We start from the raw sequence: 13,739 nt of genomic DNA on the forward strand, positions 1-13,739 counted from the left end.
GGTCAACGTCTGACTCTTGATTTCGGCTCAGGGCGTGGTCCCATGGTCTGTGAAATCCAGCCCAGCGTCTGGTTGTGCACTTGAGTGGGAAGGCTGTCTAGGAATCTCTCTCTCCCTGCCCCTCTCCCGCTTGCATGTGTGTGTGCCCTCGCTCTTTCTCTCCCTCAGAAATGAAGAAGCAGAAGTCATCGTAGTGGTAGGAGTGGTAGTTATTTTCACATCAGTGGGTAATGAGACAACCTTGGCTTGGAATGGGAGCTCTGAAATTCACTAGCTGTGTGATCTTGGGGCAAGTTGTGTCCCCTCTCTGAACCTCAGTAGTATAGGACACACTGGGTTATTGGGACAATTAAGTGATCAGTAAAGGACACTTAAAACCCTTGGTTGCTTGGCATAGAATCCCTTCATACAATCAATTCTCAGTCGCAGTAGGATCAGCAATTTGATCGTTTTATTTTTTTGGTCCTTAACAATGAAAAATGCTCTCTCACATGGCTATAGGGAATAGGTAGCATCAGTTCAAGAATGGGGTGGATCTCCAGTCAAAGGAGCAATGGGTGTGGCTGAAGGGGTAAGGAAGCACAGGAGCTTTTGTGCTCTGGTTGTGAGTGTTGGTGGCTGCTGGGAAAGGGAATCAGACCTGCAGGGGACCCGAGAACTTGGAGTCTGGCCAGTGCACCCTTGCTCCCTTCTTGGGCTTCTGGGCTTTCAGGGGAGCCTGTGGCCCTTGAGGGCATTTGGAGGCTGTGCCCAGAAGAGCAGGAGCAGGAGCTGGAGCTGGAGCAGGAGCAGGAGCAGGAGCAGGAGGCCCCCCGGAGACAGGCTGGACCTTGGGCCCAGAGTTGGCCAGCTTCTGCCTGAGGCAATGGTTTTCTTCCTTGAGCCTTTGGAACTCCCTCTCTGCCCACAGAACAGCCTTCTGGCTCTCCTCACTTCTGTTCTCCACCAGGAGGCGCTCTCGGTCATGCAAGGAGGAGATTCTCTGCCATTCTCGGTGCAGGTCGTCGGCCATCTTCTTGTAGAGGCCTAAGTTCCAGTGGGCAGCATCCACCTTCCTGCGCACCTTGGCGAGTTCGTTCTTCACTTGCAGGCAGCGTGCCTTCTCCTCCATCATCTTCCTCTCCAGGTGTTTGAGGTGCTCTTCGCACAGCTTAGGCTCTGCCTCGAGCTTCAGGTGCAGCTTCTGAATCTCCCTTTCCAGGAGGCTGTTTCGCTGGTGAAAAGATACTTGCTCAGCTTGGTGGATTGTTGTGTTTCCTGGGAGCTCTTCATTCCCCTGACGTGCCTTCTTCAGTGCCCTGGATGGCTTTCCTTGATTCAGGGGGCTCCCACGGGGCACGTGATCAGTGGAGGAGGAGCCAGTCTGCCCCTGCCTCCTTGAGCCCCCACCTTCCAGATGATCTCGAAGGAGCTCTAGCAGATGCATCACCGTCAGTAGGATCTGGCTGAGGGTGTGGTGTTGGCTCTGGCCCTCAGCGGGGGCCTGCCACGGCACACCTCCGTCAGGAAGCTCTGGCCTGCCTGCCTCCCCTGCCTCTTCCTGCCCTCTCAGTCCACAGCTGCCAATGTCCTGAGACAGAGGGTCTGCACTTCCCCGCAGATCAGGGCTGTCCTTGAAGTCTTCTGGCATATTCCTCGCAGGGGGTTCTCCATCGTCCTGGGCTGCTCCACAGATGGGATTTTCATCGGTGAGCTGGTGAGGGCTCTTCTTCAACAGCCTTTGCCGAACTCCCTTCAGCAGTTGCGTAGCGTCTCCCACAGAAAAGTACCCGACATCTTGATTCAGGGCAGCCAGAGCAAGGATCTGTAGCGGGAGAGGACTGGCCTTGTGCTCCGATGATGCGACGGCTCCATGGGCTGGTGCATCCGGGTCGGTCTTCTCCATGTCTTTTCCAGATACTTCATTCTGGGCACAGTGCCCCTTTCTTCCTCTTAAGCGGAGTCCACACTTTACTGGAATGAACACCAGCAACACAGTGCACACGAGGATCTCCCAGCCAAACCCAGAGTCTCGTGGCCCATGTGGCCAACGTTCGATTATCGGCAACCCAGAAGCCCACAGCTGTTCCCGGAGAGCCCACAGCGGCTCCAGAACTGTGTGGGGAGACATTGTAATGGCCACCAGCTGGCTCCAGAGAGCCTGGGGGCTTTGTCTCTGATCACCAGTGTCCTCTCGGCCACTAGAAACTGCTTGGAACCCCTACGAGGGTTCCGTCTCCAATGCAAACCAGTGCCTGGCAACAGGAGCTGAAGGGAGTAGGGGTGGGGGAGGTGCACCCGAGACTCCAAGGCAAATCAGTGCCTGGCAACAGGAGCTAACAGTCGTTGGGCAGCGGAGGAGAATCTCTATATTGTGTACCTGAAAAAAATGCAACCCTATGTAGCATTGTCTTGGAATTAAACTTTGACACTTATAAAAAAAAGTTAAAAATGAAACTAGATATCAAAGGGAGAAACATAACAAAATCTAAACACGTAGAAAGTAACTTTCTAGATTATCGGAGACAAAAGATAAAATTTCAGTGCACTGACCCGAAGGAAAATAAAACTACAACGTATTAAAATTGATGGGACACAGCTAAATCAACAGAGAGCTCAATTTTTAGCACTCAATGCATACATTAGAAAGGAGGAGGAGCATCTGGGTGGCTCAGTCAGTTAGTCCAACTCTTGATTTTGACTCGGGTCATGGTCAACCTTGGGATAGTGAGGCTGAACCTGCATTGTGCTGGTGCTGGGCATGGTGGCTGCTTAATCATCTCTCTCTCCCTTTCTCTGAATCTGTCTCTGTCTCTCTCTCTAAAAAGAAAAGGAGTCTCAAAACTATAATCTTTCTATTTTAGAACCTAGAAAAAGAGGAGAAACTAAAACTAAAGAAGAAAACCAGAAGAATCCTTCTACCCCATTTCAAGATATTCGTCTACAGTAATCAAAAGTGCGTGGTGTTGGTGAAGAGCTAGACCAATGGAACAGAATAAAGATGGATAAGTGGAACAGAATCAAGGACCCAGAAAGTGAACTACACCCATATGTCGAATGGAGCCTTGACAAAGGTAAAAAGCCGTTCAGTGGAGGAGTGACAGCGTTTTGAATAAATGGTGCTAGAGCAAGTGGACATGCATAGGCATGAAAGAAGAAGGAGAAGCAGAAGAGGGAGCGGGAGAGGGGAGGAGGAGGTGGAGGACGAGGAGGCCGGGGACCACAATCTAAGTATCAAACCCTATACAAAACTTAACTCAGGCTGCCTGGGTGAGGCAGCCTGTGTGGCAGCCAGCTCTTGATTTCGGCTCTTGTCAAGCTCTCAGCGTCCCGGGACAAAGTCAGGCTCCAAGCTCACTGGCGAGGCTGCTTGAGGATGCTCTTTTCCCTTCTCCCTCCAGGCCCCTGCCCGCTCATGCACATGTTCACTCTCCCAAAGGAAAAAAAGAAAAAAAGAGTATTTTAAAAAGTAGCTCAAAATTAATCACTACCTTACATGGAAAATGATAAATCTTATAGGGAAAATATGGGGAAAAATTTCCAGAATGGAAAGCTAGGTAAAGAATCCTCCAGTCGAACATCAAATTATTTTCCCTAAGGTAAAGTTGATTAATTAGACTTTATCCAACAATCAGAATTGTAAATCTGTGCCATGTGAAAGACCTCCTTAAGAAGACCCAAAAGACAAGCTACCAACTTGGAGGAAATAGGTCCAAATCACATAGCTAATAGAGGACTCCTGTCTGAAGCATGGAAACTCAGAATTTGATCCCCAAGTAAGCATGCAATCTAGTTAGCAAAAGGAAATAGAAGGGGGGTGGGGAAAAAGTAAAGGGCCTGCCACCTTTACCAAAGCGTAGACAGATGGAAACCACATAGAAAGTTGCCATTGGGGCAATTCAAATGAAAACTCCAGTGAGCTCTCACTGCACACCTATCACAGTGATTCAAACCAAATGCACCAGAGAGGGAGAGAGAGACCCCACCACCAAATGCAAGGCAGGATATGGAATGACTGGATCACTCCCGCATCACAGTTGGGAATGGAAAATGATAGAGCTGACTCTTGAAAACAGTTAAGAGTTTCTTTTCCTTTTCCAAGCCGTGAGTTACATTCCCATTCACATGCAGGATAATATCAATTTCAGGTGTCCAATAGAGTGGCTCAACCCTTCCACACAGATTCTTTGAGAACTAGACTTGCTACCGCCTTAGGAGCAGGTCATGGCACTATGGCATTTATCTTAGAGAAATCAAAACTTAACGTTTGCTCCAAAGCCTGTAGGGGAATGTATCTGTGTCCTTATGAAAGCATTGGGGCTGCCAAGGGGGTGGAAGGGACTGGAGTGGTTGGATATTGACACTTGACATGGCTGCTGTAAGTGATAAACTCCTCTTGCTTCTTTGAAGGCCCCTTCCCCTTAATGGTGGTCCTGAGGACGAGGAGAATAGGAATGTCAACGATTTCAATCGCTTTCAACCTGCCAAGCATTAGAACACCATCTCTTCTACACTAGTTCACTCTCGTCTTAATCCTCAGTATCCCAAAGCAGACAGGTGGGGTCTGGTTCAAGAGGGGTTGCTGGCAGTGTCCCTTCCACAGGCCATCTCCCCTCTTGCCCAGAAGCCCAATGACCAGGTCCCAGGCTTTCAACTCATCTAATTTCTGTGCCTTCTCTAGGGACACCAGGGAACTTCTGGGCTCTTTTTCTGGCTTCAAGGAGGCTCTGCAACGCTGGGTCTAGTGCTCTCAGCCGACTTGGACCACACGGCCAGTTGTCTCCTCCTGCATGGGCCACCTAGTGGCTCGGGTGGATCAGGTGAGGGCATGTCCTCTCAGAGAGATACATGGAGAACAGAATAGAGGACCTCTTTCTGGCATTGTTTACCCTAATCTCTCAGTGGTTGCTACCATCGCTTGACTTCCCTGGAATTTCAAGCCCAGGAGAGGGGGGTGGGTCAGCAGCCAGAACTGTGGCTTCACCCTTGTGTCTTTTTTGAATGTTTTCCGCAACCCAGAGGGCTTCCGACAACACCAATTGATAACCGCATATGGTTTCCGTGGGCCAGGCATCCAGGTGCATCTAGCCAGGGACCTGTGTCTCAGGATCTCTCACAAGGCTGCAGTCAAGATGTCATGTGGGTCTTCAGTCATCTCCAGGCTTGTTGGCGGGAAATCTGCTTGTGTGCTCACTCGGGTGGCTCCTAGCAGCCAGAGGTCCTCCATTGCGGTGAGCAAGAAATATTCATTCCTTGCCACATGGGCCTCTCCATCATACAGCCCACAAGGAGCAGGCGGCTTCCCTCGAAACCAATGGTGAGGGAGCGAGAGCAAGCCCAAGAGGAGACCAGTGTCTTTGTCTACGAGCCTCAGAAGGGACATGCTATCTATCTCTCGGGCCATATTCTGTCCTTTCGAAGTGAGGCAGGAGTTCCTGACTCTAATCCAGTGGTAGAGTATGGAACACAAAACGAGGTGTACCCATGAAGGGAATCGTTGGAGACCCTGAAAGGCTGCCCTCCATGCTTTGCTGGGACTTTACCATAATCCTTGCATCCAAACTAGAACGTGACCTATGAGAAAATTTTGTCAAGCCCTTCTGGGATCCTTACAGCAGCTTGCCTAGAAGTTCCTTGCACAAGGGAAGGGTGCCTGTGTGGCTTAGTCAGGTCAACGTCTGACTCTTGATTTCGGCTCAGGGCGTGGTCCCATGGTCTGTGAAATCCAGCCCAGCGTCTGGTTGTGCACTTGAGTGGGAAGGCTGTCTAGGAATCTCTCTCTCCCTGCCCCTCTCCCGCTTGCATGTGTGTGTGCCCTCGCTCTTTCTCTCCCTCAGAAATGAAGAAGCAGAAGTCATCGTAGTGGTAGGAGTGGTAGTTATTTTCACATCAGTGGGTAATGAGACAACCTTGGCTTGGAATGGGAGCTCTGAAATTCACTAGCTGTGTGATCTTGGGGCAAGTTGTGTCCCCTCTCTGAACCTCAGTAGTATAGGACACACTGGGTTATTGGGACAATTAAGTGATCAGTAAAGGACACTTAAAACCCTTGGTTGCTTGGCATAGAATCCCTTCATACAATCAATTCTCAGTCGCAGTAGGATCAGCAATTTGATCGTTTTATTTTTTTGGTCCTTAACAATGAAAAATGCTCTCTCACATGGCTATAGGGAATAGGTAGCATCAGTTCAAGAATGGGGTGGATCTCCAGTCAAAGGAGCAATGGGTGTGGCTGAAGGGGTAAGGAAGCACAGGAGCTTTTGTGCTCTGGTTGTGAGTGTTGGTGGCTGCTGGGAAAGGGAATCAGACCTGCAGGGGACCCGAGAACTTGGAGTCTGGCCAGTGCACCCTTGCTCCCTTCTTGGGCTTCTGGGCTTTCAGGGGAGCCTGTGGCCCTTGAGGGCATTTGGAGGCTGTGCCCAGAAGAGCAGGAGCAGGAGCTGGAGCTGGAGCAGGAGCAGGAGCAGGAGCAGGAGGCCCCCCGGAGACAGGCTGGACCTTGGGCCCAGAGTTGGCCAGCTTCTGCCTGAGGCAATGGTTTTCTTCCTTGAGCGATTGGAACTCCCTCTCTGCCCACAGAACAGCCTTCTGGCTCTCCTCACTTCTGTTCTCCACCAGGAGGCGCTCTCGGTCATGCAAGGAGGAGATTCTCTGCCATTCTCGGTGCAGGTCGTCGGCCATCTTCTTGTAGAGGCCTAAGTTCCAGTGGGCAGCATGCACCTTCCTGCGCACCTTGGCGAGTTCGTTCTTCACTTGCAGGCAGCGTGCCTTCTCCTCCATCATCTTCCTCTCCAGGTGTTTGAGGTGCTCTTCGCACAGCTTAGGCTCTGCCTCGAGCTTCAGGTGCAGCTTCTGAATCTCCCTTTCCAGGAGGCTGTTTCGCTGGTGAAAAGATACTTGCTCAGCTTGGTGGATTGTTGTGTTTCCTGGGAGCTCTTCATTCCCCTGACGTGCCTTCTTCAGTGCCCTGGATGGCTTTCCTTGATTCAGGGGGCTCCCACGGGGCACGTGATCAGTGGAGGAGGAGCCAGTCTGCCCCTGCCTCCTTGAGCCCCCACCTTCCAGATGATCTCGAAGGAGCTCTAGCAGATGCATCACCGTCAGTAGGATCTGGCTGAGGGTGTGGTGTTGGCTCTGGCCCTCAGCGGGGGCCTGCCACGGCACACCTCCGTCAGGAAGCTCTGGCCTGCCTGCCTCCCCTGCCTCTTCCTGCCCTCTCAGTCCACAGCTGCCAATGTCCTGAGACAGAGGGTCTGCACTTCCCCGCAGATCAGGGCTGTCCTTGAAGTCTTCTGGCATATTCCTCGCAGGGGGTTCTCCATCGTCCTGGGCTGCTCCACAGATGGGATTTTCATCGGTGAGCTGGTGAGGGCTCTTCTTCAACAGCCTTTGCCGAACTCCCTTCAGCAGTTGCGTAGCGTCTCCCACAGAAAAGTACCCGACATCTTGATTCAGGGCAGCCAGAGCAAGGATCTGTAGCGGGAGAGGACTGGCCTTGTGCTCCGATGATGCGACGGCTCCATGGGCTGGTGCATCCGGGTCGGTCTTCTCCATGTCTTTTCCAGATACTTCATTCTGGGCACAGTGCCCCTTTCTTCCTCTTAAGCGGAGTCCACACTTTACTGGAATGAACACCAGCAACACAGTGCACACGAGGATCTCCCAGCCAAACCCAGAGTCTCGTGGCCCATGTGGCCAACGTTCGATTATCGGCAACCCAGAAGCCCACAGCTGTTCCCGGAGAGCCCACAGCGGCTCCAGAACTGTGTGGGGAGACATTGTAATGGCCACCAGCTGGCTCCAGAGAGCCTGGGGGCTTTGTCTCTGATCACCAGTGTCCTCTCGGCCACTAGAAACTGCTTGGAACCCCTACGAGGGTTCCGTCTCCAATGCAAACCAGTGCCTGGCAACAGGAGCTGAAGGGAGTAGGGGTGGGGGAGGTGCACCCGAGACTCCAAGGCAAATCAGTGCCTGGCAACAGGAGCTAACAGTCGTTGGGCAGCGGAGGAGAATCTCTATATTGTGTACCTGAAAAAAATGCAACCCTATGTAGCATTGTCTTGGAATTAAACTTTGACACTTATAAAAAAAAGTTAAAAATGAAACTAGATATCAAAGGGAGAAACATAACAAAATCTAAACACGTAGAAAGTAACTTTCTAGATTATCGGAGACAAAAGATAAAATTTCAGTGCACTGACCCAAAGGAAAATAAAACTACAACGTATTAAAATTGATGGGACACAGCTAAATCAACAGAGAGCTCAATTTTTAGCACTCAATGCATACATTAGAAAGGAGGAGGAGCATCTGGGTGGCTCAGTCAGTTAGTCCAACTCTTGATTTTGACTCGGGTCATGGTCAACCTTGGGATAGTGAGGCTGAACCTGCATTGTGCTGGTGCTGGGCATGGTGGCTGCTTAATCATCTCTCTCTCCCTTTCTCTGAATCTGTCTCTGTCTCTCTCTCTAAAAAGAAAAGGAGTCTCAAAACTATAATCTTTCTATTTTAGAACCTAGAAAAAGAGGAGAAACTAAAACTAAAGAAGAAAACCAGAAGAATCCTTCTACCCCATTTCAAGATATTCGTCTACAGTAATCAAAAGTGCGTGGTGTTGGTGAAGAGCTAGACCAATGGAACAGAATAAAGATGGATAAGTGGAACAGAATCAAGGACCCAGAAAGTGAACTACACCCATATGTCGAATGGAGCCTTGACAAAGGTAAAAAGCCGTTCAGTGGAGGAGTGACAGCGTTTTGAATAAATGGTGCTAGAGCAAGTGGACATGCATAGGCATGAAAGAAGAAGGAGAAGCAGAAGAGGGAGCGGGAGAGGGGAGGAGGAGGTGGAGGACGAGGAGGCCGGGGACCACAATCTAAGTATCAAACCCTATACAAAACTTAACTCAGGCTGCCTGGGTGAGGCAGCCTGTGTGGCAGCCAGCTCTTGATTTCGGCTCTTGTCAAGCTCTCAGCGTCCCGGGACAAAGTCAGGCTCCAAGCTCACTGGCGAGGCTGCTTGAGGATGCTCTTTTCCCTTCTCCCTCCAGGCCCCTGCCCGCTCATGCACATGTTCACTCTCCCAAAGGAAAAAAAGAAAAAAAGAGTATTTTAAAAAGTAGCTCAAAATTAATCACTGCCTTACATGGAAAATGATAAATCTTATAGGGAAAATGTGGGGGAAAATTTCCAGAATGGAAAGCTAGGTAAAGAATCCTCCAGTCGAACATCAAATTATTTTCCCTAAGGTAAAGTTGATTAATTAGACTTTATCCAACAATCAGAATTGTAAATCTGTGCCATGTGAAAGACCTCCTTAAGAAGACCCAAAAGACAAGCTACCAACTTGGAGGAAATAGGTCCAAATCACATAGCTAATAGAGGACTCCTGTCTGAAGCATGGAAACTCAGAATTTGATCCCCAAGTAAGCATGCAATCTAGTTAGCAAAAGGAAATAGAAGGGGGGTGGGGAAAAAGTAAAGGGCCTGCCACCTTTACCAAAGCGTAGACAGATGGAAACCACATAGAAAGTTGCCATTGGGGCAATTCAAATGAAAACTCCAGTGAGCTCTCACTGCACACCTATCACAGTGATTCAAACCAAATGCACCAGAGAGGGAGAGAGAGACCCCACCACCAAATGCAAGGCAGGATATGGAATGACTGGATCACTCCCGCATCACAGTTGGGAATGGAAAATGATAGAGCTGACTCTTGAAAACAGTTAAGAGTTTCTTTTCCTTTTCCAAGCCGTGAGTTACATTCCCATTCACATGCAGGATAATATCAATTTCAGGTGTCCAATAGAGTGGCTCAACCCTTCCACACAGATTCTTTGAGAACTAGACTTGCTACCGCCTTAGGAGCAAGTCATGGCACTATGGCATTTATCTTAGAGAAATCAAAACTTAACGTTTGCTCCAAAGCCTGTAGGGGAATGTATCTGTGTCCTTATGAAAGCATTGGGGCTGCCAAGGGGGTGGAAGGGACTGGAGTGGTTGGATATTGACACTTGACATGGCTGCTGTAAGTGATAAACTCCTCTTGCTTCTTTGAAGGCCCCTTCCCCTTAATGGTGGTCCTGAGGACGAGGAGAATAGGAATGTCAACGATTTCAATCGCTTTCAACCTGCCAAGCATTAGAACACCATCTCTTCTACACTAGTTCACTCTCGTCTTAATCCTCAGTATCCCAAAGCAGACAGGTGGGGTCTGGTTCAAGAGGGGTTGCTGGCAGTGTCCCTTCCACAGGCCATCTCCCCTCTTGCCCAGAAGCCCAATGACCAGGTCCCAGGCTTTCAACTCATCTAATTTCTGTGCCTTCTCTAGGGACACCAGGGAACTTCTGGGCTCTTTTTCTGGCTTCAAGGAGGCTCTGCAACGCTGGGTCTAGTGCTCTCAGCCGACTTGGACCACACGGCCAGTTGTCTCCTCCTGCATGGGCCACCTAGTGGCTCGGGTGGATCAGGTGAGGGCATGTCCTCTCAGAGAGATACATGGAGAACAGAATAGAGGACCTCTTTCTGGCATTGTTTACCCTAATCTCTCAGTGGTTGCTACCATCGCTTGACTTCCCTGGAATTTCAAGCCCAGGAGAGGGGGGTGGGTCAGCAGCCAGAACTGTGGCTTCACCCTTGTGTCTTTTTTGAATGTTTTCCGCAACCCAGAGGGCTTCCGACAACACCAATTGATAACCGCATATGGTTTCCGTGGGCCAGGCATCCAGGTGCATCTAGCCAGGGACCTGTGTCTCAGGATCTCTCACAAGGCTGCAGTCAAGATGTCATGTGGGTCTTCAGTCATCTCCAGGCTTGTTGGCGGGAAATCTGCTTGTGTGCTCACTCGGGTGGCTCCTAGCAGCCAGAGGTCCTCCATTGCGGTGAGCAAGAAATATTCATTCCTTGCCACATGGGCCTCTCCATCATACAGCCCACAAGGAGCAGGCGGCTTCCCTCGAAACCAATGGTGAGGGAGCGAGAGCAAGCCCAAGAGGAGACCAGTGTCTTTGTCTACGAGCCTCAGAAGGGACATGCTATCTATCTCTCGGGCCATATTCTGTCCTTTCGAAGTGAGGCAGGAGTTCCTGACTCTAATCCAGTGGTAGAGTATGGAACACAAAACGAGGTGTACCCATGAAGGAAATCGTTGGAGACCCTGAAAGGCTGCCCTCCATGCTTTGCTGGGACTTTACCATAATCCTTGCATCCAAACTAGAACGTGACCTATGAGAAAATTTTGTCAAGCCCTTCTGGGATCCTTACAGCAGCTTGCCTAGAAGTTCCTTGCACAAGGGAAGGGTGCCTGTGTGGCTTAGTCAGGTCAACGTCTGACTCTTGATTTCGGCTCAGGGCGTGGTCCCATGGTCTGTGAAATCCAGCCCAGCGTCTGGTTGTGCACTTGAGTGGGAAGGCTGTCTAGGAATCTCTCTCTCCCTGCCCCTCTCCCGCTTGCATGTGTGTGTGCCCTCGCTCTTTCTCTCCCTCAGAAATGAAGAAGCAGAAGTCATCGTAGTGGTAGGAGTAGTAGTTATTTTCACATCAGTGGGTAATGAGACAACCTTGGCTTGGAATGGGAGCTCTGAAATTCACTAGCTGTGTGATCTTGGGGCAAGTTGTGTCCCCTCTCTGAACCTCAGTAGTATAGGACACACTGGATTATTGGGACAATTAAGTGATCAGTAAAGGACACTTAAAACCCTTGGTTGCTTGGCATAGAATCCCTTCATACAATCAATTCTCAGTCGCAGTAGGATCAGCAATTTGATCGTTTTATTTTTTTGGTCCTTAACAATGAAAAATGCTCTCTCACATGGCTATAGGGAATAGGTAGCATCAGTTCAAGAATGGGGTGGATCTCCAGTCAAAGGAGCAATGGGTGTGGCTGAAGGGGTAAGGAAGCACAGGAGCTTTTGTGCTCTGGTTGTGAGTGTTGGTGGCTGCTGGGAAAGGGAATCAGACCTGCAGGGGACCCGAGAACTTGGAGTCTGGCCAGTGCACCCTTGCTCCCTTCTTGGGCTTCTGGGCTTTCAGGGGAGCCTGTGGCCCTTGAGGGCATTTGGAGGCTGTGCCCAGAAGAGCAGGAGCAGGAGCTGGAGCTGGAGCAGGAGCAGGAGCAGGAGCAGGAGGCCCCCCGGAGACAGGCTGGACCTTGGGCCCAGAGTTGGCCAGCTTCTGCCTGAGGCAATGGTTTTCTTCCTTGAGCGATTAGAACTCCCTCTCTGCCCACAGAACAGCCTTCTGGCTCTCCTCACTTCTGTTCTCCACCAGGAGGCGCTCTCGGTCATGCAAGGAGGAGATTCTCTGCCATTCTCGGTGCAGGTCGTCGGCCATCTTCTTGTAGAGGCCTAAGTTCCAGTGGGCAGCATCCACTTTCCTGCGCACCTTGGCGAGTTCGTTCTTCACTTGCAGGCAGCGTGCCTTCTCCTCCATCATCTTCCTCTCCAGGTGTTTGAGGTGCTCTTCGCACAGCTTAGGCTCTGCCTCGAGCTTCAGGTGCAGCTTCTGAATCTCCCTTTCCAGGAGGCTGTTTCGCTGGTGAAAAGATACTTGCTCAGCTTGGTGGATTGTTGTGTTTCCTGGGAGCTCTTCATTCCCCTGACGTGCCTTCTTCAGTGCCCTGGATGGCTTTCCTTGATTCAGGGGGCTCCCACGGGGCACGTGATCAGTGGAGGAGGAGCCAGTCTGCACCTGCCTCCTTGAGCCCCCACCTTCCAGATGATCTCGAAGGAGCTCTAGCAGATGCATCACCGTCAGTAGGATCTGGCTGAGGGTGTGGTGTTGGCTCTGGCCCTCAGCGGGGGCCTGCCACGGCACACCTCCGTCAGGAAGCTCTGGCCTGCCTGCCTCCCCTGCCTCTTCCTGCCCTCTCAGTCCACAGCTGCCAATGTCCTGAGACAGAGGGTCTGCACTTCCCCGCAGATCAGGGCTGTCCTTGAAGTCTTCTGGCATATTCCTCGCAGGGGGTTCTCCATCGTCCTGGGCTGCTCCACAGATGGGATTTTCATCGGTGAGCTGGTGAGGGCTCTTCTTCAACAGCCTTTGCCGAACTCCCTTCAGCAGTTGCGTAGCGTCTCCCACAGAAAAGTACCCGACATCTTGATTCAGGGCAGCCAGAGCAAGGATCTGTAGCGGGAGAGGACTGGCCTTGTGCTCCGATGATGCGACGGCTCCATGGGCTGGTGCATCCGGGTCGGTCTTCTCCATGTCTTTTCCAGATACTTCATTCTGGGCACAGTGCCCCTTTCTTCCTCTTAAGCGGAGTCCACACTTTACTGGAATGAACACCAGCAACACAGTGCACACGAGGATCTCCCAGCCAAACCCAGAGTCTCGTGGCCCATGTGGCCAACGTTCGATTATCGGCAACCCAGAAGCCCACAGCTGTTCCCGGAGAGCCCACAGCGGCTCCAGAACTGTGTGGGGAGACATTGTAATGGCCACCAGCTGGCTCCAGAGAGCCTGGGGGCTTTGTCTCTGATCACCAGTGTCCTCTCGGCCACTAGAAACTGCTTGGAACCCCTACGAGGGTTCCGTCTCCAATGCAAACCAGTGCCTGGCAACAGGAGCTGAAGGGAGTAGGGGTGGGGGAGGTGCACCCGAGACTCCAAGGCAAATCAGTGCCTGGCAACAGGAGCTAACAGTCGTTGGGCAGCGGAGGAGAATCTCTATATTGTGTACCTGAAAAAAATGCAACCCTATGTAGCATTGTCTTGGAATTAAACTTTGACACTTATAAAAAAAAGTTAAAAATGAAACTAGATA

Source organism: Mustela nivalis (genome assembly GCF_964662115.1).
Source record: "Mustela nivalis genome assembly, chromosome: 2".
Classification (NCBI taxonomy): domain Eukaryota; kingdom Metazoa; phylum Chordata; class Mammalia; order Carnivora; family Mustelidae; genus Mustela; species Mustela nivalis.